Here is a 6,698-nt window from a genome sequence, read left to right as displayed (position 1 = left end):
TGAACATTCAGGTACCTCAGGCGGGAACAGCTGGTTCTCGAGGTGGGCAAGCAGGGCAGTAACTTCCAGGGGGCGCAAAACTGCTCAGCAGCTCAGCTTTTTATTTTTATTTGTTGGCTCCCGTCCAACTGGCTGGCTCTTTGTGTGTGTGTGTGCTTATGTGCATGCTTGGTTTCTCGGGAGTAGGTGGGGCCAAAAATATTGGAAACATTTTCTGCCCTGGCTGGCAAAACAGCTAGGGCCACTCTTAACCTTGGGCCCAAGGGTAGAAAACATGAATTGCAGGCCCGTCATTGTGGATGACACATGCGTGCCATGCCAAATGAGTGTGTCTGTGTGATGGCGCCACTCTGCACAATGAACCGCAGACATGTCACAAACAATTAGACAGAGAGAATGTTTGTCAAGTCTGTATTTTGTTGAGAAATCAAAGATCCCAGACTCGCTGCATCAGTGCTGGGATGTCTCACTGCAAACCATGGAGAGCTGCATGGGTTGCTCTTCTAGCAAGGATCTAGGAGTTCTAGCCAATCACATTTGTTTGCTGAGTCGAGTAGGAAATATGTGCAAGCTCATGGTCGGGTTTCTTCTATGGCCATTGGGGCCTGTGGTGAGTGGATTCCCACTTCAGCCATCCTAAACTGGGAGGAGTTCACACTAAACTGGGAGGAGTGGTAGATACGCTGGAAGGTAGGAATAGGATACAGAGGGACCTAGACAAGTTGGAGAATTGGGCCAAAAGAAATCTGATGAGGTTCAACAAGGACAAGTGCAGAGTCCTGCACTTAGGACGGAAGAATCCCATTCACTGCTACAGACTAGAGACCGAATGGCTAGGCAGCAGTTCTGCAGAAAAGGACCTAGGGGTTACAGTGGACGAGAAGTTGGATATGAGTCAACAGTGTGCCCTTGTTGCCAAGAAGGCTGACGGCATTTGGGGCTGTATAAGGAGGGCCATTGGCTGCAGATCAAGGGACGTGATCATTCCCCTCTATTCGACATTGGTGAGGTCTCATCTGGAGTACTGTGTCCAGTTTTGGGCTCCGCAGTACGAGAAGGATGTGGAAAAATTGGAAAGAGTCCAACGGAGGGCAACAAAAATTATTAGGGGTCTGGAGCACATGACATATGAAGAGAGGCTGAGGGAACTGGTATTGTTTAGTCTGCAGAAGAGAAAAATGAGGGGGAATTTGATAGCTGCTTTCAAATTCCCGAAAGGGGGTTCCAAAGAGGATGGCTCTAGACTGTTCTCGGTGGTAGCAGATGACAGAACAAGGAGTAATGGTCTCAAGTTGCAGTGGGGGAGGTTTAGGTTGGATATGAGGGGAAACGTTTTCACTAGGAGGGTAGTGAAGCACTGGAATGGGTTACCTAGGGAGGTGGTGGAATCTCCTTCCTTAGAGGTTTTTAAGGTCAGGGTTGACAAAGCCCTGGCTGGGATGATTTAGTTGGTGTTGGTCCTGCTTTGAGCAGGGGGTTGGACTAGATGACCTCCTGAGGTCCCTTCCAACCCGGATATTCTATGTGGAGTTCAGGTGGAGATTGATAAGTGCTCCTGTTGAGCAAAACTTAACAGATCTAATAGACTGAAAGTCAGCAGCAAGATACGGACCACATCCTCAGGCCAACCTACTCAGCACTAACAATGCCCTGAAAGTTCTGTCCCAGTGTGCACTGGGCTCAGGGTAGACCTGGATTGATTCTCAGGTGGACACTAAATGGAACAGGATTTTTTGGTTGCCACCCTGCACCTGCATCTTGTTACTTTGCCCATTTAAAAAATGCAGCATCATTCTCGTTGGGTGGCTGGGAGCAGCCAATCTCATGGTTTGATTAGCTCTTTCGTATCTTGATTACAAAAGCTTACATGGAACATTTTTGTCCTAGAGCCTGAGATTTGAATAATAGCTCAAAACTATTGCTGATAATGCTCCAACTCCTAGAGCTTATACAGGGTAAACTCATAAATTGTCCAGCCTCTATAACAATGATAGAGAGATATGAACAGCTGTTTGCTCCCCCACGTATTAATCACTTACTCTGCTTTTATCAATAAACAGAAGCATAAAAAGTAGGATTTAAGTGGTTCCAAGTAATAACAGACAGAACGAAGTAAGTTACCAAGCAAAATAAAACAAAACACGCAAATCTAAGCCTAATACATTAAGAAACTGATTACAGGTAAATCTCACCCTCAGAGATGTTCCATTAAGTTTCTTTCACAGACTAGACTCCTTCCTAGTCTGGGCCCAATCCTTTCCCCTGGTAAAGTCCTTGTTAGTTCCAGCATGCATCTTAGGTGAAAAGCAGGGGCTTTCTAATGACTGGGACCCCCTTTGTCCTGCTCCACCCCCTTTTATAGCTTTGGCACAAGGCGGAAATCCTTTGTCCCCACCCCTCCTTCTAAATGGAAGCTGGGTCCCCACCCCTCCTTCTAAATGGAAAAGCAACAGGTTTAAGATGGATTCCAGTATCATGTCACATGGTCACATGTCATGGTAAGACTTCATTCTTCATTACCCATGGGCTGACATACACGTATAGAGGAAGGCTTGCATCTAAATAAACCATTTACAACCATTTGTCATAGTCAATGGGAGCCATCAAGATTCTAAACCACCATTAATGGCCACACTTTGCATAATTACAATAGGACCTCAGAGTCATACTTCATATTTCTAGCTTCACATACAAGGATGATACATTCATACAAATAGGATGACCACACTCAGTAGATTATAAGCTTTGTAATGATACCTCACAAGAGACCTTTTGTATAAAGCATATTCCAATTACATCATATTCACACTCATAAGCATATTTCCATAAAACATTATAGAGTGCAATGTCACACCAGACCTCTAATACAAGGGCTTATGACTCAGGCTCTCTTCCTACTATACTCACCAGCAGCAGAGACAGCACAACTGGCAGCCATCTCAAACTCACATCCAAAAACACTTACCCTGACATTAGCACAGCAATGTGTCCTCTCTGCTCTCCCACTCTTCTCTTCTCTAGGTGGCTCCCAAGCAAATAAGGTTGCTGATGTGGTCTCCCAGCCACTTAAAGCTCCAACAGGCTCATCCAGGTATTCCGTGTGCAGGAAGTCCAAGCTGGGGAAGAAAGAGCAGAGTGCCCAGAGACTATTATACAGCACAGCCCTCCCCTCAAGTCACCAATGGCTCTTGACAGGGGGATGGGACACTAGGCACCATGTACCAAAGGAGACAGCCCCATGCACAGCATTCAGCTCAGGGGGAAAGGCCCCTAACCAGGCCCACTTGCCACCCCACACAGAGCGGTGAAGGGCTGCAGGTTCTGAGTGCCTGAACCAGCCCCATCAATCATGGAGTGCAGGGAACTCCAGGGGGTTCCTTCACACTGTCTGCTCCTCTCTACCAACTCCTTGGCCTTGACATGAACTTAATTCCTAGAGAGCCCAAGAGGCTGACTCTACCGCCCCCAGCAGCTGAAGAGCTGCAGTGCCGGGCTCACATCTGGGGGTGTAGGTCTCACCCAGCACATGGAACTCTGCTTCCTTTGGCAAGGAAACTTCAGGGGATTATAGAGACAAACAACTGAGGGAGAGGAGTCTCAGGCTTTCACCTTGGACAGGTGAGCACAGGGCACAGAGCTCCAGGCACACCAGACAGCTCACAGCCATTGGGGAAGCGCTGCCAAACCCAGGGCTCCATTTCAGAGCAAACTATAACATTGCAACAGAACCTCAAGCTCAGATCAGGCTCTGTGCAGCAAGAGCATAGCAGGCCAGCTAGGATTAATACTGCTCGGCGCAGGGGGAGGATCAGTAGCTGCTCTCCTACAATGGGAATAAGATCCTTCACCAAGACACCAATCAGTACCCTGGCCAGGACTGTGATAGCATCTCTAGAGATGAGAAAGTGCAGTACTGACAACTCTTGCAATTATATTGCTCATTTCCCAATATTTGGTCTCTTTCTTAAAGCCACACCTCCTGAAATGCTGTAATGAGGTGAGAATCTCAGCTTGCTTTTTAAAGAGTTTCTAGCCTCCATGTTGCAGAGAAAAGCTTGAAAACATCATCATTAAAGGCTCCGAAACCAAACACAAATAAACAAAGCCTCAAATATGGTATTAAAAATATCCCATGATTTTCTAGCCAATCTCATGATTTTGGGGGACCTGAATCATGATATGTGAACCTTTGGGGTTGGCAGTTATGGCAATTGACTCAGCTATATGCCCATGTGTGGCTCTGTACACCTGGAGGGTGGCACAAGCATCCAGACCTTTGCTGATATTCCTGCCCTGCAGGATTACAAGGGTTCTCTGACTTCCCACCTCCAGCTATGCATTGGTGTCTCCCCCTGTGCTTCACTCCCTAGCTTGGCCCTGCCTTGCACCAAGGGATGAAAAAGGATGAAAACTCACTAATGAGTCTTTAAAAATAAAATTCATCTGATCTTCTAAAATGCCTTAATCATTATCATATGATTATTGTATGGTGTCAGGACAGGGCAGAGTTAAAGTTGTTTGGTGCCTTAATTGTGCACCAAATTCTTCCTTTACCATGTGTGGATTTCTTCTGTGAAACACCTTAACTCTCAGTTTCCTTTGTTTGTAATGCTTGGTTTTGGATAACCTCAGCACCCCTGCACTATTTTTGACCCTTAAATTAATGATACATACTCCCAACCTTAACTCCAGTTTAACTCAGAATTCCTTAACTTAGAATAGTTATTAAGGAGCTGCTAAAGTTCCCCAAAAGAGGCACATTGGCACTGGGGTCACAGCAATCTGTGTCTGTTGGGCAGAGGGGCCACATGGCTTGGCAAGGAAGCCAAGCCTCCATGTAAAGGAGAAAGCGAGAAGCCCAGAGAAGGGGCTGGAGCCAGTCAAGGTAAAGGGCTGGAACGGAAGGTACTGAATGCAGGCTGTGCTTGCTGCAGGCCCCTAGCTTCTGCTGCCATGTTGCATGATGGTCACCTGGGTGCCATAACCCTGGAGACAGATTCAAATGGCAGCCGGGTCCTGCCCAAGTGGGCTTGGCCTCTGCCCACAGAGGAGGCAACAGAGCAGCTGTGGGGAGGGGAGCAGGGAGGCATCTCCCCTGGAGGAGGCTGGTGCCCCACAGGCTGGGAATTGGGCGCTAGGCCAAGCACTGGAGCACCCACCATGGTGTCATGACCTCACAGGAACCCCACGGGGGCTTAGCTACATTATGCCCGGTCATAAATATACAGCTAAGGGTAGCATAAAATCCCTCCTTACCTGTAAAGGGTTAAGAAGCTCAGATAACCTTGTTGGCACCTGACCAGAAGAACCAATGGGGAAAGAAGATACTTTCAAATCTGCGGGGGGGGGGGGGGAGGTTTTGTTTTGGTGCTCTGTGTGTGTTCGCCCCGGAGACAAAGGGAGAGACCAAGCAAGTAATCCAGCTCCCTCTGAAATGATACATCTAATATTACAAAAATAGTAAGTAATAGCAAGGAAATGCATTAGAGTATCCTTTGTTTTAGCTTGTGAATTTTCCCTGTGCTAAGAGGGACGTTTATCCCTGTTTTTGTAAAAAGTTTTGTATGGAAGGGAAATCCTCTGTGTTTTGAATCTTTTGTTACCCTGTAAAGTTATCTTCCATCCTGATTTTACAGAGGTGATTCTTTTCTCTTTTTTTTTATATAAATTCTTCTTTTAAGAACCTGATTGATTTTTCATTGTTCTTAAGATCCAAGGGTTTGGGTCTGTGTTCACCTTGGTTACTTATTTGGTTGGTGTATTATTCTCAAGCCTCCCCAGGAAAGGGGGTGAAGGGGCTTGGGGGGATGTTTTAGGGAAACAGGAACTCCAAGTGGTCCTTTTCCTGAATTGTTGTTTAACTCACTTGATGGTGGCAGCAATACCGTCCAAGGACAAGGAAGGATTTGTGCCTTGGGGAAGTTTTTAACCTAAGCTGGTAGAAATAAGCTTAGGGGGTCTTTCATGTGGGTCCCCACATCTATACCCCAGAGTTCAGAGTGGGGAGGGAACTCTGACATGGTGGCAGCGCGGTAGGATCATTTTGAACCAGAAGCACAGACCTGAGGAGTTTAAAAATTTTTTTCTTTTGGCTGCTTGGTAGGTTTTTTTTTAAAAGGACATTTATTTATTTATTTAAGCTGAGAGCAGCTGGAGTTTTTTTCTCTGCCTCAGGGCAGGGTAGTTAACTTCCTGCAAGGGAATTCACAAGTGGGTTTTTTTTTTCTTTCTAGCTCTCGGGTTAAGCTAGGCTAAGTGCAAAAGGCTAGGATGACAGAAAGTGATGTCCAGAAAAAACTGGAATTAGCCAGATTTGAAGCTGAAGAGAGACAGAAAGAACATGAAAGACAGATGGCCTTAAAGCATTTGGAGTTGGACGCAGAGGAGAGGAAACAGGCAAAACGCTTGGAGGCAGAGGCGGAGATGAAACGCTTGGAGGCAGAGGCAGAGATGAAACGCTTGGAGGCAGAGGCAGAGATGAAACGCTTGGAGGCAGAGGCGTAACGCTTGGATACGGAGTTAGAGCTGAAGCGCTTAGATCTGGAAAGGGCTAAGCTGGGTCTACCAGATTACTCTAACAATCCTTCTCCTGGTGCCGCTCCCCATTCCAAAAAATTCCCCACCTATAAGGTAGGCGATGATACAGAGGCCTTCTTAGAAAATTTCAGAAGAGCCTGCCTTGGGTACAGCATCTCTAC

General features: G+C 46.6%; 1 protein-coding gene across 1 annotated transcript in view; it reads right to left on the bottom strand.

Moving 5' to 3' along the window:
* LOC103307318 (C-signal-like) overlaps positions 1-6,698 on the bottom strand; it is a 291,414-nt gene that overhangs the window by 59,475 nt on the left and 225,241 nt on the right. The gene's annotated exons all lie outside the window — the stretch shown is intronic.

This window comes from Chrysemys picta, chromosome 14 (assembly GCF_011386835.1).
Source record: "Chrysemys picta bellii isolate R12L10 chromosome 14, ASM1138683v2, whole genome shotgun sequence".
Classification (NCBI taxonomy): Eukaryota; Metazoa; Chordata; order Testudines; family Emydidae; genus Chrysemys; species Chrysemys picta.
This window is presented reverse-complemented; position numbering and strand designations above follow the sequence as displayed.